The 23,543-nt window shown below is 36.7% G+C and overlaps 1 long non-coding RNA gene across 1 annotated transcript; it reads left to right on the forward strand.

Annotated features, from left to right (window-relative positions):
* The first annotated feature begins 9,115 nt into the window (after positions 1–9,115).
* Positions 9,116–19,556, forward strand: LOC134175004 (uncharacterized). The gene is made up of 3 exons (XR_009968866.1): positions 9,116–9,238; positions 16,729–16,811; positions 19,001–19,556. It is a non-coding gene; the product is annotated as an uncharacterized LOC134175004 (long non-coding RNA).
* The last annotated feature ends 3,987 nt before the right edge of the window (positions 19,557–23,543 follow it).

Consider the following 23,543-nt stretch of genomic DNA (forward strand, 5'->3'; position numbering starts at 1 on the left):
AATGTCTTTTAGGATGCTATCTGCTTTTGATTTAAAGACTTCAAATTATCATGAGCCATCCAAAGAAACTAAATTAAAAGTTCGACTTTATAATAGTCATTAATATATTTTTCATTCAGACCATTTGCAGGCAAGAGAACTATTAGCTTGAGGTACAACTGTAGCCAGATATACTACTAAAAGAGGATTTATTTTTAAAGAAGTTATTCAAAAACACGTGACGATTTTATGTCAGTCAGTGTAAAGAATGTCCTGCAGTAGTATATGAGCACATCTATTTAAATCATAAACCAATTTTTTATTGAACTGTGAAATGGATTTTTGGGAATATTGAAGAGTCCTACACATCTTGTTCACATGTTTTAACTATGGAGATGAACTATAATGACATGTTCTATTCTTGCTAGAATATATAGGTTTCCTTGGAAAGAGCTGTTGAGAGCTCTGCCTCTAACTTCCTCCAAATACATCACAAATATGTGCACCATTTTTCTTGTCTGTTGAAGTATCATGAGATTTACCATGCAGAAATAGGAATATACTTGTTTTCCAGTGACTGCTAAATGATCAGCTGTTTTAATTAAAGATAATGGCAATGTAATAATGCTGTGTACCACTTTCAGTGTGGAAGATTCATATTCATTTGTCTTCACTAATATATACTCTATTAAAAGACTGGATTAACTAAATAAATCTAAACGTTCATTATAAAGTTGAGCTGCCATTAGATAGCAGCCTAAACCACATCTTTTTTTCATTATATATTCAGCATTAAAATGTGTCTAGACTTTGAAAAACTCCATGCACAACCTCCTACTGAAACCTAGTAAAACATTTATCCTCTGTCAGAAAGTTTTGTTCATTTAGAAAAACACCATTGCCAACCACATCAATTCTTCCTTGACGAAAAAGCTTTTCTTAAGCATGTGTCCTGGGTTCAGCAGTAGCAGTCATGTTTCTCCTTCGTGGAAGCTGGTGCAGTGCTGTGTTTTGGCTTCCAGCCTGGGAACAGTGTTGGTGAAGCCGATGTTTTTGGTTGTTGCTAAGTGATGTTTACCCTGACCAAGGACTTTGTGAGGCTCATGATCTGCCAGGGAGGGGGGGGAAGCTGTGAGGAAGCAGCGGCGGGGTGCCTGACCCAGGCTAGCCAAAGAAGCATTCCCTACCACAGCACGTCATGCCCGGGGTGGGGGGTAACTGGGAGTTACCCGGAAGCACACGGGCTTCTGGGTCGGACTCGTTTCTTGGCCAGTGGCATTGTATTCTCTTCCCTTGTTGTTTTCTCTTATTATTGTTGTCGTTGGTAGTAGCGGTGGTGATTTGTGTTGTACATTGGTTGCTGGACTGTTCTTGTCTCAATCCGTAGGAGTTGCACTCTTTCAATCCTCCTCCCCGTTCCACTGGGAGCGGGGAAGGGGAGAGCCCTGGTGGGGCAGGCCCTCGATTGCTCTCAGCCTGGCACCACTCACTGGGAGTGAGTGAACAAGCTGTCTGGCTAGGGTTTAAACCACGATAGCATGTTACTTAAAAAGCAACTTCATTGATCACAAACATCAGGAAAGAAAAAAAAGCTAAAATACAGATTCAAAACATCAGAATATAATTTTCTTACATTTCAGTTATTAAGTTCTACTCTAAAAAATTACATATTACAACTTTACTTCTTTTCAATGACAAATAATATGCACCAATATGGGCATTTATATTTATATCTCTTAAAATGATTTTTGAACTTTATCTTACCTCCCTTTTCTGCCAACGATTTAAAGTGCCAAGACTTTGTCGTGGTTTAAACCCAGTCAGGTAACTTGTTCACTCACTCTCCCCCCTTCTTTCCCTCCCCCTACTCCCGGAGGGACGGAGAGGAGAATCGAAAAGAATGCAACTCCCACGGGTTGAGATAAGAACAGTTTAGTAACTAAGGCATAACACAAATCACTACTGCTACCACCAATAATAATAATGATAAAGGAAATAACAAGGGAAGAGAATACAACACCTCACCACCAGCCAACCAATAACTCACCCCCCAAGCCCGACCAAGCACTGACCCATACCTCCTCCAACCCTGCAGTCTCCCAGCCTTTCTGGCTAACTCCCAGTTACATCCCGGGCATGACGTGCCGTGGTATGGAATACCTCTTTGGCTAGCTTGGGTCAGGTGTCCTGTCTCTGCTTCCTCCTGGCTTCCCCTCCTCCCTGGCAGAGCATAAGGCTCACAAAGTCCTTGGCCAAACCAAAACATCCTTGTTATCAGCTCTGTTCCCAGGCTGAAAGTCAAAGCACTGCACTGCACCAGCTACCAAGGAGGAGAAACATGACTGCTACTGCTGAATCGAGGACAGACTTTCATAACACTGGCACTGAGAAAACTCAAAAGACTTAAAAAGTATGCTTGATCTTTAAGTCCATTCTTATATGCACAAATGCATGCTTATACACACAGAGAGCTACACCAAACCTTTTCATTCAAATACGACTGTAGTATTATACGAAATCACTGAACCAAAATGAATGAATGTTATAGTAAGGACAGTGAGTTCAAGCTGCAAGGTTTAAAGACTCATATATACTTAAAATTAAGCGCAAGCAAAAGTTGTTTAGTTGAAAAGACACTTTAATAAAAAGAAAGAATAACTAGGAATAATATTTTAGGTCCTGATCTGAAGTCCATTGATGTTAATGGAAAGATTTGTGCTGACTTTACCAGGCTTTGCAATAGGCCCATGCTTTTTATCCTGAAATCTCCAAGTAGCATGTTTAAATAGATTTGTCAGACTGCCAAAATTCACGATGACAATCAGAAGAATAAAACCAGTGATGTTTCAGAAGCGACAGACGGGTAACTGAAATGATTCAGATGTTCCTGAAAGTTTTCAGATTTCTTCATGCTGTAAACCTCTTACAACAGAACTAGTACAGACCTGGGATCACATCAAGCTTCTATGTCATAAAGGAAAATTCATGGTCTAAAGGCTAGATAAGGTCTTTGGCTCAGAAGTCATGGGGCATTATACAACAGAAGCTTGTATCTTCTGCATGAGTTTCTAACCTGCGGCCACTTTGGAAGGCAATGTGTTTTACTTGGCAATAGTTCAACAATACCCAGGTTATGTGTTGTGGGTAGCCCTAGTGCATAATGCTATCTATCTCCCACACTCTCACGTGAGCTCAGGTATTAAAAAAACTCTAGGCTGCTAGACATTAGCCATGTGGTTCACTGGTGTGAATCACCCACTATAATCCTGAATGTGAAAGATGTTACTTCAAATGTTAGATTATCTATTCTCTCCCCTCCTTCTGAGAGATACTCTTAACTCACTGATATTCATAAATAATAAAAGAACTTCAGACACACCACAGTCAAAAGCAGGTAGCTTACAGATGAAAGTTGAAAGATAAAACACATGGAAAACCTCCCGACCAAGCTATTTTTTAAAATATTTGCAATATGCTTTGTTTTGTCAGATTATCAGGAAAAAGATGACTTTCATTTAAAGCTATGCTTAGGTCCTCTCTTGGATTAGACAGTCAGACGTCCATCTCTGGAGTACATTACAACAGACCCAATTATTTGTTAGATCAGAGGTTGTGAGATAAAAAAAAATTGACATTTCAGAGGTCTAAGTTACCAGACACTGTCACAATAACTTTGATTCGTTTGAATCTTTTAAATTAAGAAATAATTTGCACACAAACCTTATGAACTTAATCAAACAGTTCTGTACACATCTGATTGTGAAAATTTATGGTATAATCCTGTTTACACTGAAGTAAACACTTGTTCAGTGACTACATTGCTAGGCCTTTAAAGGTTATGCAGCTTTTGCAGTCTTTTCTTGAGATAACGTAAATGTACACACAACCATGTGAGAACTATGTGATTATGAAAACCAGTCATGATTGCACTAACATGGAAGTTTAGGCACCAAAACACCCTGAGTAATCTGAGAATACTCGCTTCCATTTTCAGTCTTCTCTAAACTGGGTCAGACTTTATGTATGACTGAAATCAGAATAACTCAAATATTTGCTGATCAATTAGTACTATGCCTTTCTGCTAAATCGAGGTACAAGAAAAATTATCTAAGGCAAGTATTAATTACATGCCCAGTCATATACGTGGTCATTTAGGCTTGTGGAAGTCTGACAGAATGATGCAAATTCTCTTTAAGGAGGGGGCTGTCTTACATTAAATTCTTCCAGAAACATAAACAGAAGTTTTACATTGAGAAAAAAATCAGGTTTGAGTCAAAGATGAATAGAGTAAAAACTGTGTCTTCTGGACTATGCTAAAACAGTGACTGAGAGTTCAGTATAGGTCAAATTCTGTTCTCATGCATGGGTGCCTGATTTCTACTGATGGTAATTTTGTGCATTTACTGAAGGAAAGTCAACTTACTGATACTGAGGATGCTAGTTTTCCCTCTCACTTAAATTAAATACCAGCATTAATTGAGAGAAAAATGGACCAATTTTATGTCCATTCAGAGTATATTCTAATTTATGAGTTCCAACTGGTGAGGCTATTACTTGTCCTTCAGAAGCTCTTCTCTATTCCATGAACAAATAAATACAAGTGTATTTACTTGTACGTAGTATTTCCTTTTCAGTGAAAACCTGAGAAATGAGGTGCACAAACAATAATGCTAAATTTGTTTCTTCTCAATTTTAAGAACAAATTTCACTTCAGAGGAACTAGGTATAAAAGAACACACATAATTCAAGCATCGACTTAGATGTTCTGATTTCGTGTAACAGATTGAAAGGCCAACCTACAGTATCAGCATTTGTTTCTTGCTGTCAAGAATCATCTTTTAACCAGTAAATTAATGGTGTAAATCTCAAAAGCCAGTTTGAAATTATCAAACTGGATTTTAACATATTTTTATTTTGGATCCAGAGAAGCAGACAAGACAATCAGCAAAATTGTTATTTCAAGAAGCTTTTACAGCAGCTCAGTTCCATTTTCTTTAACAGTAATAATCCTTATTTACCCCATTGTGAATGCTAGAATCAGGCCGTTTAAAAGCTTTTCTTTGTAATTAGGTAGTCACACATATGTAGCTAAAACCAAGATCATAATACTCTATGCTGAAACACATAATTGAAGCCAGGACTGGGTCATGTATTCAAAAGCCACCTTTTGTCTTTTATACAAGTATTTTTAGATTTTTTTAGTATGCAAATGTACAGATGTGCCTATATTGCTGCATTTTGCTGAATGAGTTATGTCAGATTAAACAAGTACTGCATCTTCATTAATTACAATACTTAGAAGAAAATTGTAAAGCATGCTGCCACACAGTTAATATATGGCTTTAAAAGTCATACTGATGGGAGGAACTGGCTAGGTTATCAAGATCCATATATTTCTATGAGGCAAGAAGACTATTGCAAGCCTTCAACTGACATGATAGTTTGCTTGCAAGTAATTGCCACAGATGGAAAAGTAACCACATTGGTCATCAGCTGACTTCCTTCAGACACCTAAGAGTGCAAACCCAAGGTACCTGAAACACAAATCTGGGAAGAGCTCACTTCTGCTTTGGCCCTTAATAACTTGCTTAATAATACAGGCTTTGGGATTTCTACCTGACATTATTTGTACCTATAAATGCTTACAAAAGTAATCTGAATTGACAGAATATGGAAGCTGCAGGAAAGAGCATAATTCAATGAAAGGCTTACTTAAGAGAGCGTGCTTTAGTTTTGGCTTTTGTACTTGTTTCTTTTAAAACATCAATAAACTTTTCAGATGTTTTGTTTCTTTTTTTTTTCTTGAGAAACAAGTAAACAGATTATTGCAGTCTCAATTTTATTAGTATAAATTCAGAATAGTTCTAGTGGCTTCATACAGGAATCAGATCAATTTCAAGCAAGCAATGGAATAGAATTCCATGAGTTTCAGTGGAAATTGCACGTAAGAAGAAGTGAAAATCAGATCAGGAAATGACCTTTGTCTATTTAAAGAAGGTGCTTCTAAAGAAAAGTTCTTTGAAAAGAAAGCTTCAGAAAAATACTGATCCCCATTCAATTTTATCCTTTTGTTTCTAAAATCCTCTAAGGTGTTTCTCTTGCTTCTCCCAGGGCCTATCTCCACCAATATGCTCCCACTCATCCAGTGTTTTCTGCACTGTTTGGTCTGTATTGACACATAAGATCTCTTACTGCTGACAGCTCATTCCTTGTCAACATTACTAGCTGAAAGTAGCCTCCCTATTTCTTTCCACCTCATTGACTCTCTAGCCCATTTCTAAACACATCTTTGCCTTCTCACTTTTCTACAGCTCTTAATTTTCTTTGTCCTTCTAATTTAATTTTTTAGCTCCATCGATTTACTGTTTACAGCTACTCTGTAGAGCACTCCAGGACACAGCTATGCAAAAATAAACAATATAATAAGTATAGGCATGACTTTCACCCTTGGAGGTTAAGCATTTTGAAGTCAGATGGAGCTGTCCCTGAATGATGGTCCTGGGCCCACACACAAAAATCTTCTTGCCTTTACTCAGTCTCCACAAGACATGGTTATTTTGCACTACACTGAAAGTTCCTTTTCTGTGAGCACTTTGCCACTTGTAAAATCAGCTGCTGAACACAAATACATACAGGGTATTAGCTGATTTTAGTAAATTACTTTTCTTCTTCACTATCATTTCATGCTGAGGTTTCTTTAATATGAATTTTTGAATTAACTTTTATTTTTAATTTAAATTAGATATTTGAACATAATATTGTTCCTAGGAAACGTCTCCGTATTAGAGTTTGATAACTTTTGGCTGGGAAAGAGTAGAATGTGTTAACTGGAGTTCCAAGGAACATATCATCAGGAATGTTAACAGCCAGCAAGCAAATCCCAGGGCATATACTAGATCTGGTCATAAAGAATGCCACTTCCCAACTGCCTTTGAAAACATGAAAATGTGCAAGTCACCAAAATGTATTTATAGACAGAATTATTCTGGAGTAACATGGGGAAAAGATTATGAAACCATATGCATCCTATTCTCTTTTATAATATGATTCCTTTAAGTCAAAGACGTTGAGAGTTTATGTAGGCATATTTGTTTCAGAAGATCTCTTTATGTCACTGGAAAGGTTGCCAACTGTTCTGTTATGCTGGGAAAGGAGAGACACTGTGGCACCTCTTCCAAATAAAGCATGTGCTTAATTGATCTGGGCTACTGCATGTGTTCTGATCTTCCCAGGGTGCGAGACAGCTTAAAGCATGCACACGTCTGAAGATCTGCTCATTTGTGGAAGTTGCTAGCTGTTTAAAAGTCTTTTTTTTAATTTAGATTACCTTACAGTCAAATCATGTGACAATTTGGCAGGCTAGCAAATGTTTTTCCACATCCCTTACACACCTATAGCAAGAGAAACAGGAAAGGTGGCAAGGTAAGCAGTGAAGGTTTTCTTTCAGTGGCACAGCAGTTACAGTTTCACGGTTATTATCAGCTCCTTTTCCTGGAGGAGAAGGCTAAGTCTTTCACTTAAGCATTAAAGGCCTTATTTTAAACCAGCAAAAAGTAAATACCTAGTAAATATCTAACTCCTGCTTCACTATTTCCAAGGGATTTGAGCCTCAGAATGTAAGTGACACAAAATGGCACCATAAGGCGGTAGAACAGTTACTAAATACATGTTGTGGAAGGAAGGTTTCTTCTGTTTAGATGAAAAATATTAAAGTTTCCTTTTTCTAAATCAAATGGTATTATTAGTAACACAGCCAAGGGAAATAAGTGCTCTTTTTAAAAATTATTTTTCATGGGAACTTATATTAAACACAGCCTTACTTTGTTTCCAGTGAAGGAGGTTGTTTTGTCAGCTAAGAAGCACTTGTTCATGGTAGCAATAAACTCGGCCAACCCAGACTGCTTAACAGGAGACATCCAAAAATCAACTCCACGAAGGACAATAAGAGGAGCTAATTTACACTCTTTTCCCAAGCTAAGAAGAACAAGGAAGGAGATATAGCTGAGCCATAATTTCTTTTTTTGTACTGCTGCAGAGGTAGTTCAGCTATTAGCATATTGTAATGTTATGTTGTAATGTCTGTCTTCAGTTAGTGAATATCCTGCTGCCTCCCCATGTGGTACTGCTTTGCAGTACAGTTTAAGTAAAAGAAATATTGTCAAAACAATATAATAAGCAAGCTTGTTAGTTTAATCAGCATAATTTGAAAGTTTTCTTTAGTGCTTCTTAAGAGTTGGCCATTTAAATTAGAACTGTAAGTTAAAATTTTATTTAAAAAAGATCACACAAACAATGATGCATGGATTGGGTGTACTGCAGAGTCCACGTAAGGACAGGTGATGCTCTCTTTCTGCTCTTACCATAAATTGTGGTAATTTACCGCACAATTACCACACAAAATGTGGTAATTTATATGAAAAGCCTTATTATGCTTTGAAAGCACAGGAAAGAGATTAGCTACCAAGAAATTAAGTAATTTTTTTCTCTGAAGCCTGTAATTTGGGGATGTCCAGAAGTTTCTTTTTAGAAAGACTAAAAAAGGACAAGAAAAGATGTCTCAAAGCATCTTCTACATCTTTTGCTCTGTGGAAGCTTTAACTGTCAATGACAGTCTTTGCTTTGAAGCAAATTACAGTTGTATCAATCAAGTCAAACTTCAAAGTACCACAACCATTTTAGTGAATGTGGTTCATATATTAATTTTAATAGAGTGATTGAGCATTTTTTAAATAGAATAAAATATGAATGAAGGTGCAGGAATCACCTTAGATGCGTTCCTACTATTTCTCATTAATCCTCCTCTTCATCATTCTCCTGCTACAGTCAGACCATCAAAGGTCATACTGACCAAATGCACATGTTTCATGAGCAAACTGGAGAAAAACAAGAGTCAATCTGAACACTGTATGAATGTTTTTCAGGAAGAAAGACAACACTTTTTGTTACATTTACAGCTATTCCTCTATAAGGTGGGTTCCTTCATTTTTTAGTTGTTGTTTATGTGAACAAAAACACAATAAGGAGATAATATAAAAAGGAACACTAAGACATGTGAAAAGAGGATGATAATGATTGTAAACACATGTTGGGATAAGCCTGAGATTCTTATCTATCAGTTGCAACTGTAAATTGAATGTAAGAGAGATACAAGGAGAATTGTGTCTATTTTGCCAGGAAATTTTACTCAGACTCCATAAGGAATTCATGTGGGGTATTTGTTGCTGCTATTCTGACCGTCAGTTCAAATGGAGAAAAAAAGGTAAGTTTCTATTTAATTCTAGAATTTCCTTATCTGTAGAAAAAATGCCAGAAAGACAGATGTAAACGTAGCTGTTCAAATTCACTGCTTTTTTTCCTGGTTTCCTGGGAGGTAATTTATGCTTATGCAATGTCCACAGTGCTTACACCAATTTTTTTTTCTTCTTATATTTTACATATACACAGCACTCACTAAAGTTTTTTCCTATAGCCTTCCAGGTATTACTATTAAAAGCTGAATTATCATTGCTAATTCTTTAGGATTGACATGATAGAAGAGGATCTGGATATTTTCTCTGATAGTGAGACATCTCCCAGTAACTCTACCTATCTTTCCTAGTCCATTAAGCTCTTAAAACAACTGGGGAAGGGGGATATTAAATGGTTTCCTTCCAAATATCCCATCTGGTCAGGGCTGGAATTTAGCTTGTACCACATATCTCCATTTTAAATCTGTGTTGCAGTTTTTTGCTGGGTATTAACCACTTCAAATACAGGAGTGTCAAAGTATAAAGTAACTTACTGTTTTTAATACTTTGCACTGAGCAATAAATTCTCGTAGTAAGTGGATACCATACTTGTGCAAAAAAGGGGTTTCCATGGACAGCAATAAAATTTACAGGCTCTTTCCAAGAGCGTTTAATAGCTAGCACCTGTGGCAAAAGGTTGGCTGTGGAGCTGAAGAGTTTTCAGATATTTGAAATGATGGAAATGTAATTTTCCTAGTAGTTTTCTTTAATGTCAGCAAGTAGCATTTGACAGAAAAACAAAGATCCTATGACCTTAAATATAAACATTACTAACTCAATTAGAAACACTAAAACTACCTGTAATTCTTTGTTTGAAAAAAAACCAGGAGCTGATTCTACCTTTAACACAGCACTGGTGACATACTTAGTTGATTATCCCTTCCTTTGTTTTCAGACATTCTGTAGAGAGACTATAAAGTCAAGGCTGCGGTAGGAAAAGAGGCAGAAAAATAACTGGAAAAAGACAAGACCAGAATATGAACTCTTTTTTTCTTCAATATTTCAGTAATTAAAGGATCAGAGTTTTAGCTCACTGATACGTAATTGAGAGCAAAAGTTTTGTACACAGTTACATAAAATATTTTGGGTTGGAAGGGATCTTGGGATGTCATCTGGTCTAACCACTCCACTCAAAACAAAGGAAACTTGGAAGTTTGAGTTGAAATGAAGTAAGGTTATTAATGGTTTTGACCTACTGAGATGTTAAATTCTCTGCGGATGGGGGTTGCACAGCCTTTCTAAGAGACCCATTTCACTGTTGCATAGGAATTTCCCTTGTTGCAACTTCTTACTGTTGTTTTCTTGTCCTTTCACTGTGTATTTCCAAGAAGACTGTCTCCAGCTTCTCTGTAACTACTAGGTAGCTGAAGTCAGATGACTTCTTCAAACTGAACAAGCCCATCCTTTTTGGACTTTCCTGATACATTATACAGTCCATTCCCCAAGCCACTTAGTGATCCTTGCTGGACTCATTCCGTTTTGTCAATGTATTTCTCAGGCTGGGAAGCCTCAAACTTGGCATTGTATCAGATGTGGTTTCCTAAGTGCTGAATAATAGGGAAGAAGCACTTGCTTCCCCCACCTAGGTTCATACTTATAAATGGAGCCAGCATGCAGCTAACCTTCATTGCCAGAAAGGCATGCTGCTGCTGATCTCCAGGAAAATACTGAAGGATGAATGAAAATTTTATTTAGCATTATCCACTGTATTGTTAAGATCTGGAATTTAGGCCTACTCACTATTCAAGGAGAAAGTTTCCAGCTGATGAGGTACATACAAGGAAGACAACATTAGTGTTGGCAGCTCATTGCAGGGGTGGCAACAAAGAAAATTCAAATTTCATAATTCTAGATCATTTTCTTTCAATAAAAGGAAACATAATCACTCACCTAGACCAAGAGGGCTATTTGTGAAACAATGAGCTCCCTCAACTCCCATAAACTGAAAATCTTAGACAATTAAAACATTAGAAGGCAGGCCTTTGATCACCAAAATTGAGTTTTAAGTCTCAGATGGAATTATTTCCCTTCCTCATTCTGTTTTTTGAGCCTCTTACAGGGCTCTTTCCCATTCTTTCTTCGAAGTCCTTGTTTGGGAAGACATGATACTTAGAAATGTTTCTGGGTTTAGAACTTATAATGAAAGATCTAGTTTGGAGGGTGTTTTTTTTGCAAGCAAGACAAGTAATTCAAACTTAATTTTAATAACAGATTTCTTTCTATCTGCTTACAGTGCATTCACAGACTTTAATCACAAGTGTGCCAAGCTTATAGTGGAATAGTTAGATGAAGCACACAGAGAGAATAGTGGAATCAATGTGCTTAATCTGTTCTTAATCCTCTCTTTTACATAGGAGACCTGCATATGCTGCTATTCCACACACAGACACAAGGGCTGATGTGGTTTATGCAGGGCTAGTTATGCAGCCAAGACTTCATTCAAAGATACTCAGAAGCCAACAGAAGGGAAGGGAGAGAGGCAAAAGAGAAATTGCAGTTATTACTTTTACTGGCTGAAACTTGAGAGACCTCGATTAACAACATAATATATGGATCCATCAAGAAAGAAAAAAAGATGTCATAATTTTATGTTTCTGCTAAAAATATGCCTGAGACTTTCCCATCCACAACAGTTACAGATTTAAATCAATGCCAGTAATAGAGTGGCAGTTACCAGCAGGTGACCAAATGTACCTGACCTTAAATTCTTTGCACGTGCTACACCATCTCTCTCAACCAGCTCTCCTCTTCTGCCAGGCACACAGGAAAGTGTCTAGCTACTCTCAAGCGTATGTTATTCATGACTAGGGAGTGCAGTGAGGTCACCCAGAAAGACATGAATTTCTCCACTCAATGCAGGCAGGATTAGAGAAAGACAAAGATTCTCTTCCTTTTCCTCCTTTTTCCCCAACTTTTCCTTGCAATACCCACTTTTTTCCCCTCTATTCCACATGGGCAATATACTTACAGCCATAACTGTAAGCATTTGTGATCCACTGTGGCCCAGATATTTTTGGAAAACTGGTTTGATGCTGAAAGATAGTAAAGCCACTGAATGGGTTTACTAAATGTTGTAAAGTTGAAGTGGCCCTGTCTATCCCTTCAAAAAGTAGGAATACCCTTATCTTGAATCCAATTCAATTCCCATCAGAAAATGGATGACTTGGAGTAGTGGTAGAAAACAATGGCACCATTTATAGTGGTGCTACTGTGATGTGGGAGGATAAACAGGGTAACAGAAAAGAGATAGTAAAATCAGAAGCATTTTAAGATGTCAAGCTCTACAAAAGAATGGACATTTTATAGCTTTGTCATGATCATAAGAGACAGTAGATTGTGTCCTTTGCATAGTAGTTTCAGATTTCATTGCCAAAAAAGAAAGTAAAAAACAGGCCTAGAAGGACAAATTGAAAATCTATCAAATCATTATAAGGCTTCACAATATGCCATTACAAAATCAGTAGTTGTGTAAGAAACAGTCATAAAATAACCACGCTGCATCTTCATAACATTTCTAGCAGTTTGTGTCAGTATTCATTTAAGAAGTCTTTAATCTGTATATCTATATGTGCAGAAAAAGTATGAAATACTAGTATTTTATATTAAAATTATCTGCTATGCCTGTCCTGTTAAATATTTTTCCTCAGACATTTGCTTGCTTTTAAATATCAGAAGACAAGAAGCCAATGATAAAAAATTCTGCTTGGAAAGAAAAGGCTTCTGTGTAACAGAACCTTGCAAGTCAGCATCTGACACCAAATACTGTATTTCTGGTGACAGTTTTGTTTCAAAAAAGAAACAAACTTACACAGTCCATTAGACAAGACAACAATTTTGAAATGGATGCCCAATGAGGCTTGTTTTGCAGAAAAGACAGATTCTTTCACCCACCCTTGGAGATTCATGGCCCTTCTACCAGATTAAATCATAAGGATGCAATTGATTAATCACTTCTGAAAAACTTAGCTTTTATTTTCAGTCAGTGCTTGGTGGTGACAAGATCCTGTATTGCAGGCTCTCTTTCAGAGTAAATTATGGGCAAAGTTATAAACCAGCAAAAATAGAGGTTCATAATGGAGATTATGACAGACCTTTAATTATACAGGGCATGAAGAACAATGCTGTAATAAAATTAGCATTAAAAAAAAATGTCATCTAGTCTACAGTTTAAGGCTTTTCCACTATAGATGAACCAGTATGCTTGGTTATAGTTGCTCAGAAGTTATTCATCTTAGAGCCTTTAAAGCTGAAAGTGCTTTGCACCTTAAATTCATATATACATTTTGATTAATCATGATTTGGAATGCCTCTGTTAGAGCTATAGGTAATGAATATTACTGATTCACTGTTATGCAAGATGTTGTTGTAAGTCTGGTGCAGCCAAAGCTTAAAAGTGAATAGACAATCCAGTGTAAGCATCTGACTTTAGCAGGCTAAGCTTCAGTGCAAGCATCAAACTGCTGTATAGGGTCAGTACTAAGATATAAGCTACTGCTTAACATATGCTGAATGTTAAATGTATCTCCAGTTGTGCGTTTTAACACCCAGGTCATCTAGAGATGTAGCACACACCTCTAGTACAAGTAAACAGGCATGTAATAGAAATTATACAGCAGTATTTTATAGTAAAACCAATATATAGAGAGTGTGCGTATAATATTCAAGTGCCAGCATTGCAAGCATTTGTCTCCTTTGCTAAATGACTCTGGACCCAATCCCAAAGTGCTTCACTGAGCAGTATCATGCTCCTTAACTAGTCCAACTGAGATCAGTGTGATCATGTGTGACAGAGAAATTTAATTGGATAAAAACATCAGGAAGCACGATTTGGACACTGCAGTTGAATTAACTAATTCTCTGTAATTCATACACTTAATTCACAAGTTACCTTGTCCAAAGCAGTGTGATTAAGACATTAATTTGGGTCATTTTGAAAGATGTGAGTCAGTTATGAAGTGTAGTTTTTTTTTCTAGATGGGTGAGGTCTTAGCTTCTGTCCTCAGCATAGAGGCACAACTGACATTACTAGAATTATTTCATGGGAATAAATGTTTCTTAATCTGTCATCAACTGACTGTTAAAATAGCTTGAGTTACAGATCTCATGTGGGAGAGAATTTCTGATCACTGGGCATATTTGGGCATTTTTAGGTCTCTAGTATTAGTTTGAAAGACACTAGATAAGTGCCAGATGATCTACTTTGGTCATTTGGATTGTGGCATTTCATAAACTCTGAGGTGGTAAATTCTCTCCATTACGAAATTCAAAAATTATGTAAATAACACTTGCCATTCCGCTCTGCTGAACGTTAGTCAGAGGCGTGTAATTTTCATTTACACATCATTTCCTCTGCATATGTACATATATTGCAGGATAATGGACAACAATATTTGAGCACTTAATCAAAGACAATGATAAAACTTCTCCCATTTCAACACAGTCTAAGTGCATAACAAATTATTGCACACTGTGAATTTAGTGGGGTGAAGGAGGTTCCAGAGGCTCAGATGTATGGTTTCAGTCTGCTTTCTTGAAAAGTGGACTTTTTCACAACAGAGAATGAGTTACAATATGTTTCCATTTTATTCATTGCTTCGAGTATGTCATACCCTAAGCAGGTATTCAAAACAGCTGGAGGCCACATAGTCAGAGCCTCAGGCTTCTGAAGTGAAAAAATGAAGAAGTTCTATAATAGACATGACAGGGAGAATAAAGAAATGAAGTGACCTGCTTTTGAGGGGGTTCTAACACTAATAGTAATTTTATTGTTTGATAAGAATCAAGAATCTCTGTGTGTCTGCAAAAGAAGGTTTCAGTAAAATGTCTTTGCAGGCTTTTGAGGAGGAGTCGATTTCTGGAGATACTGTTTACCAACAGTTCCTTCTTCAGATACTTGTGACTCTTTTCAACTTCCTTTGGTCCCAAATAATTTGGTTTTGCTTACCAGTTAAAAGCCACGCTACTAAAAGCAAATAATTTCTGTGTACCTTTTGAAATGATTTTCAAAACATCAAGCACTATCATGGATGCCTGAAGACAGAATGGTATCTTCATAAAAATGCAAATTATTGCAATTATAATAGTAATCACAATCACAGAGAGCAAGGGATTTCTCAGCTATAGCTCTTGTGTGGCACTCAACATTCCCACAGAGGCACAGCAGAGGAAAACAGAGCAATTGAAATAATACTGATGTCCATTCCCTTTATAATTTGTAATGGCATGAATGTTATTTAAAGACTTTGAAATAAATGTACCTCATACAAAAGTAGCATAAATTGTAAGTGGAGCTTTTGATTAGAGCTCATATAAATACACTGCCATATATTTTTCATCAAAATTTTACAAGTCAGACACAGATATTGAAAATTATCACAACCACTATGTGACAGCCAGGTCCCAACCTTGATTACTTATGCAAGAGCAGGTGAAGATCCTGGTATTTCAAGACATAGAAAATAACAGGCCAAATATCACTTCATTTCTACTCTTTGAACAAGCAATCCAAAGCAGTTATAATTAATGCTAATAAGAATTAGTAACCTCACTCTAACTGCCCTGTATCATCTCTGAATCTCAAAGCACTCCATGTGAGAAATCCCAGTTTTACAAATAAGGTAGAGATATAGTGAAGGTGCAGATATTTTACTGACATTTAGTATGCTAGAACAGTGTCTCATAGTTTCCACATACTGTTTTGATGCACTATTTCTCCTCATCTGACTTTCCTTCAAGTTTAGACCCAATCCAGATTGTAGATCATGCTGCAGCAGCATCAAGATGACTGTAATTTATATGTCCGCCTTAATTTAGAGAGGGCACATCACCTCTAAGAAGCCTAATCCAGGGTCTAAGAATTGTTCAGGTTAATTCTTAGACCCTGGCCCCAAAGAGCTGGCCTTATCTTGTGCATACCCTCCTCCAACATATATGTGCCTTTCAGAAAAAACAGAAAAATAGCTGTATTTTGGAAGACATAACAGGGACAAAGAAAAAGAAAGTAATCCTGCACAGTGTCCCCAAAAACTTATTTTTCTTTTTTCTTTTTTTATTATTTTTAAATTTTTTATTTCTATAAAGCATTTCTAAATTTTGGTATTTGGGTCATAAATAGGGATATTTTATTGCTACATCTTTGCCAGACTTATCTGTTTGTTCTCAACTCTCGCACTCTTTTCTACAGATCTCTACAATAAGTATTTCCTTTAGTCCTTTTATTTGGACTCTTACAGTCACTTGTACTCAGAAAGATGTTTAACAGTGAGAGACTGGGAAAAACTATTCACACAGATTTCATTATATTCTCAGTGACTCTGAGGTCTCTTAATCAGCTTCCATGTTCCATCACTTCTTTGTTCTATGGAACATCACATACATTGTTGAGGTATATGAATTACTGGATGATTAGAAACATAAAAGGTAACATTTGTAGTATTTGTCTTTTTTTTCCCCTTTGGACTAGAATTTCAATCATAAAATATTGTCTGATATATGGAAAATATGGAGGAACCAAATGGTGGAAAACAGTGGACTGTAGACGGTAAGGTAAGGGCAATTCCTTTCTGAAAGTTAAACAATCTGTTGGAAAATAAGCTGATAATTTTGAACTGTTGTTTTGGGGGGTTTAAACCATTTTCTTTTAAATAGAATGGCATAAGGGTTTAATTATCATTTCCCTAGTTTCAAAACAATTTCCCTCTAAAAGAGGACTGAGGACGTTCATGAAGAGTCTGCAAATGACAAAGATGGAAAGGAATAAGTTGCAGCTATGACTAGACACAACATTCACAGATATCTTGTACTTACACTCATCACTGTATTTGTATGATTTATAGGCATCTATATGAATATGCATGAAGTTATAGTTTAAAATATAACTAAAGAAAAATATTTTCTTCCTTTTCTTCCAATAGAAATTTCAGTAAACTGCATCTTTTTATAACTGGCTGAGTTTTGTATTTCTTTTCATTTGCTGTGAACAGCTTTAAAAATTAGTAAAGATACTGCAGATTTTTGGCAGAATTTTTCATACACAATTCTTAGACCAGGTCTACAGTAGGAAACATAAGCCTGTTTCCAGAAGACTGAATGATTCTGGGCAATATGGCCAAGAGCCTAATCTCTGACAGTCTTTCTTTAGCCTGAAATCTTCATATAAAAAAAAAAAAAAAAAAAAAAAAAAAGGCAAAACTTGAAGAAAAAGACACAGCCTTTGAAAAACTATAGCAAAATAAGACTGTTGTAGGATACCCAGTCCTGCCTGCAGTTTGAGATGTATGTCCATTTTCTCCTCCCATAGGTATAAGCATCTTATACCCTGGGGCTGCACGCATGGTGTGAAATTCACAATCTGCTTTCAACAAGAAATGCAGTCTGTTCACTACCATGTAGAAGACACTAAAATCCCTTCAAGAAGTTTTCCTCTCACTATTATTGCTTACATTCCCCATTTCATGACAGCATATCTTTTCCTTTCCTGACATCCATTTTATTTATCTATGAAAAGATTTGTTTTACAAAGACCGGACACAGCATCTGTGCAGTACTTCACGCAGTGTATACAGGATGTGTACATAAACTGTGAGACCTAGCTACTTCTTTTGTTACTACATGTTACAATTTATATTAGGCTTATACATAGGGGCGTTAAATATGTTCAATCATAGAGGTGTTCAATATGTTCAAAGGAAAATTCTTAGGGATAAGGATAGAATAAATGTCAGGTATCGAATGAAATTGAGAAAAAGAAAGGGGAAAGAATATAAGGGAGAAGATCTTTGCAGTGATCTTTTGAGATTTAAAAAGGGTACCTTAGAATATAAGAAAGGATGCATAACATATGGATATACATTATCTAGAATTTTTTAAAACCTAACTTAGCAAAAATAATCAAAAATATAGTACTCTCAGGTGTTCTATAAAGATAACACTGAAAACTTACACTTTTTGAGTCATACCTGTGATCAAATTAATTTCTTATGTATGTAATAAGGAAAAATAAAGACCTCTTATGTAAACTAATCTGTTTGAGCTACTTTAAAACACCATTCTTCCTTATATAAAAACAATACTTTAATACTGAGAGATTGTAATGAGACAGTGCATAATCTTTTCTCCCCCAAAATGTTGAAGATACTATTTTTAGCTGAGTATTTCAACAACAAAGACCCCTTGTAAGGATTGCACCAGTGGAGTCCCACTGAAGAACACTTTCTCTGGTGATGAACACATTCACGCATGTATCACAGACAAGTCAGCTGAAGAATAAATATACCAAGGTCATGCTAATGTACCCTGATAGCTCAACACCTATCAAGCTACGGCAGCTGGTAACACAGAGTGAACCTTCACTGCAGGAATAAGTGCTTCTGTCGTGGACACTGGAATTCCACTGGCAGTGTATGTTCAGACCAGCTGGCAGCATCAAATGGCCAAAACTCCCAGGCAGAATTTAAGACAAAACAGGGCTAAGATCCTTCTTAACCTTAAGACTTCATAGATGGGAATGTCATTATTCAGTTACAAAGGCAGTGGTGCCACAGGTATAAGATCCTAAACATTCTCCTCACGTGTTATCGTGTTTTAAATTCTACTAACATTCACAGATACATATTTACTTTTATTAGGAAAAATTAGCTCTGAGAAACATAGTGGCAGTCTGAAGTACCAGGTACATTTTATAGCATTAAGTAACTTGCAAATTTTCAGACACACTGTTGTGCTTTTCTCCTCAGGGTTATTATCCTGGAATAATGGAACAGCCTCTTGCCTTAAACCCTGGAAAGTCCTACATGACAAAAGTTTTACATTTCAATTACGAGCTTCACTTACCGTAGGAAGTAAACATTTGAATATCAAATTTCTGTGGTGTGTTTCCAAGTGTTGTTGAAACTTCTTGAAAATCACTATGTTAGAAATATTTACTGTCTAAAATAAGAATATCAAGACTAAATGACAATTCTTTTTCTTCTTTTCTTTTTTAGATTTTGAGGGAAACCACACGATGCCTATATGACTTTGTGGCATGCTTCAGGGAAGTTCAATTATCAGATGTTTTCGCTGCTTGATTATCTGCCTATCAGTGCAATATGTTGTTACGGTACCTTGCTGCATATCATGGTAGTTTGCTGTCAGACTGGCCTAAAGAATGCCAAAGCATTTTCTTTCATGGTACATTACAATAATTTTGCTCTTTAAATGATCAGACCATTTAGAATCTTCATAATACCTTTTTTACTTAAAAGTAAGGAAATAGACTATGTAAATAAAGCATCAGCATTTCCAATGAAATGGTTTACGACTATTTTCAAGACTGTATTTGAGGAAGTGATTTGGGTGTGGGCAAGGAGAGAATTCAAACAGCCAATTTTTATTTCATACTGGAAAACTAACCCCATAAAGTCAGAGATTAGAGCAGATAAAATTGCTAAATTTCCAGATGCTAAGGATTCTTCAGGATTGACCTAGCTCCCTGTAAAGAAGAAAACATGAGATCTTTAAGACTTCAGGTATTTATCCAAGTAATTTTGGAGGGTCAGAGTCAAGAAGATCAAAGACTCCAGCAATACCTCAGGAATCTCTGATTGATAACGGTGAGTTTCATCTCTGTTTCCAACAGAGATCTTTACTAACAGGTCTTGTTTCTTTGTTAAGAAATACCTCATGAATTGTTATAGTTTCAGCTACATTTAGCATGGAGGGAACCACTGTTATGGCACAAGGAATGAAATATGCAGTGACAAGCTGTGAAGGAACTATGTTGGGGAAAATAAATAAAGGTTCCATTTATGGAAAATTTCAGGATATTAAGGATGAGGGTTGCACTCATGATGGGTGAAAGATCAGTTGATTTAAGTATTTATGAATAATCTGTGATACATTAGTTAATTTTTCATTGCACTCCTCTTAAAAACTCCATTTCATTCAGTGCTGCACTTATGAAGGTGTCTTTCATAATGTTTTTAAACTAAGGTGATCATCCAGCCCATCTCTTTTCATCCAAGTATTCTGATTCAGTGGATTTTAATTAAAACATTGTACTAATCCATACTACTATGACATTAAACTGAATTTCACACCATATATATCATAGATGCTTAGAGATACTTTTAACGTAAAATTCTCTAAAGTAGATAAGACCCATATCCTTCAATAGAGAGAAGGGCTTATATTTAAAGCATCTTACCTATGGCTAATGAAAGCATTAATTGAAATGTAACCTTTTGTTTTGTAGAACCTATCCATCAACTACTCTTCAGATCAGTGCAGACTAGGTTGTGCCAACTAACCAACTAGCATGTGCACAGCAATTGGCCAGCACAGTCTATAAGGGCTGAGTTCATCCTGTCCATGAAAGTATCTCTTCTTTATTCATACCACTAAATAATGTTCTTCAAGACTTGTGGGAAGAGCTGTCCTTAAGATTTTATCCCATGACAAATTTTGTTGAACCTGATCAACAGATATAAGTAAATGAAAGAAGATGGAAGAAATGGGAAGAAGAATCTATGATTTCTACCTGCCTCACCTGTCTGCATCTCAGAGTCTTTAATGACAAAGGCATTAAATAGGTAAACAAATTTATAACCAAATACAGAGATGTACATAAAACTTTCATTTCAACAGGCTTTGAATCAGACTCTTACAGATGGGTTAATATGCATTTATCCCCAGAAGTGGCCAGTTTTACAGAATAAAGACCTCATTCTTTCAAAGGGAGCATTTCACCAACATTTGAGAGACATGCAAATAGGGAAACTGAAACCCAGCAACTCAACATCTATTAATAATGCTACAGGACTATTTATATCTAACCTGAATGATGCACTTCTACAGCAATTTGTTTGAATTCAACTTACTGAGCATAACATGTTTCTGTGCCACTTTAGAGTATTAAATGATACTGGCCATAGAAAATGAAAATTGTTTTTCAAGCCTAGTGGGAATTAGTAGGAGTTGTAGCCTTGAAAAAGACTACACAGGAGTTAGATTTTATGGTCATTATTCCCAGAAGAAGATACTGTTATTAAATTTTGCAGATCAGAACTAGCAATTTGCTACAGATCAGATTATGATCATTTATGTGTTTATGGGCTGACAACTCAGAAGTTACACACTTCATTAAGCTACAGGGCAAGATTCTCACAGGATGAAATAATGCAGGTACATTAGTTTGCATCCATTTAGGTCAATTAGGTATCTGAGTCCCTAGCATCTCACTTCAGATCAGCGATTTAAAATGCCACTATTCAAACACCTTCAGACACAGAGCTAATTTCAAACACTCCAGCAAACCTTGAAGACTTTAGTGCAACTGTTGGCTGCCTTTAAAAGTTGCAAAGTACCAAAAGTCATAAACATAAATTTCATAGTTTTGAAATTTTTCCACTAAAATCTGCTGCATAATTATTATTGTTTTTTTCCAAGGTACAATTTTATATGTGGTGCTCAGATCGTTCTGGACTCTAGATTTGCTTTCAGAAGACTCTAGTTAAGTCATGACCTTCAACTATTCTTCCTATTTGACTGGATTTTGGAAAGGTTTTTTTTTGCGGTGAGATGGAGATTTTTTTTTCCCCAGATGGTTTAGAAACTAGATCTTAGGACTACTGGTGTGAAGAACTTGTAAGATGATTTCTTAGGATGAGCTGTCTAAAGCCCCTCTATGATACAAACTGCTGAAGAAGTAAGTTAAACTCTCACAGTCAAACATTCACTTGGGATTCTTGTGAGGCCTGTGAAACCATCAAAGAATAACTCCAAGAATACTGTGAAATCCTTTGCACCATGTAAAAAAATAAAAGTTTCTTTTGTGAGCCAGAACAATGACTGAAATATTTCAACTTGGTTTCACAGACCTTTGCACTAACCTTTTAGCAGACCAGAGCCAAAAAATACCATAAAACATGTGCATACCATTAAAATTTTTCCTACGTTGCCCACTGTAGAAGAGGATCAGGTTCGAGATCATCTTAGGAACCTGAATGTTCAAGACTCCATGGGATGAAATCCATTCACAGGTCCTGAAGGAGCTGGCAAATGAAGTTGCTAAGCCACTGTCTATCATATATGAAAAATCATGGCAGTCAGGTGAAGTTCCCAATGACTGGAAAAAGGGAAATATAACCCCCATTTTCAAGAAGAGGAAAATGGAAGACCCAGGGAGCTACAGACCAGTCAGTCTCACCTCTGTGCCTGGCAGGATCACGGAGCAGATTTTCCTGGAAACATGAGGAACATGAAAAACAAGGTGGTTGGTGACACCAACATGGCTTCACTGAGGGCAAATCCTGCCTCACCAATTTGATGGCCTTCTATGATGGGTCTACAGAACTGATGGATAGGAGCAAAGCAGCTGACATTGTCTACCTGGACTTGGACAGGCTGAGAAATTTGGGGCCATTCAGCCTGGAGAAGAGAAGGCTGCATGGAGACCTCATAGCAGCCTTCCAGTATTTGAAGGCAGCCTACAAGGGTACCAGAGAGGGACTCTTCATCAGCGACTGTAGTGACAGGACAAGGAGTTATGGGTTTAAACTTAAGCAGGAAGAATTCTCTACTGTGAGGGTGGTGAGGCACTGGAACAGGTTGCCCAAAGAAGTGGTAAATGCTTCATCCCTGGCAGTGTTAAATATGGCCAGTGTAAAGGCCAGTTTGGACAGAATATTGGGCAGTGTTAAATATGGCTAAAACTAGACCCAGATGAGAAATACTTTTTCTCCAAACCTGACATTTCAACAAGCCATTCCACTCTGACTCAAGACAAATGCAGAACCCCATGAAAATTCCTGTGAAATGTCAAGATGTGGAAAAGACATTCCCATTTAGTCCACGGGTCGATGTTATAATGTCTGAAATGGGAGAATGACACAGCAGTGGCATGAAGCCAAATTTTCACATTCTAGATGGATTTTATTGTGCTGTTAGTCACTCTTAAGAACATGGTACAGTCAAAATCTTTCGAAAGGTGAATAGGGCATTTGCAAAGACTTTTGAGACTATCATAGTTAAGAGAAAGGTCATGGAGAGGAGAAGTACAACTTCAAAAGCATTTCAAAGCAACTCACCATTCTTTCTAAAGTGACTCTGTGAAGATTAGCTTTTGTGAGTACCCTTTGTCACACAAACATGTTTTTTTTCCTAAGACCTGATAGAAAAATGGATATTTGTTACAAGAAAAATAGCTGTCAAAAATTACTGCCAGCTCCAGCTGAGACAGCTCTCTAGGATACAGAGACATTTGTTTTGAGTGAGAAAATCATCTAAAACTTGTCACAA

Source organism: Pezoporus occidentalis, unplaced genomic scaffold, assembly GCF_034315485.1.
Source record: "Pezoporus occidentalis ecotype Australia unplaced genomic scaffold, CSIRO_AGI_Poc_V1 ctg65, whole genome shotgun sequence".
Taxonomy (NCBI): Eukaryota; Metazoa; Chordata; class Aves; order Psittaciformes; family Psittacidae; genus Pezoporus; species Pezoporus occidentalis.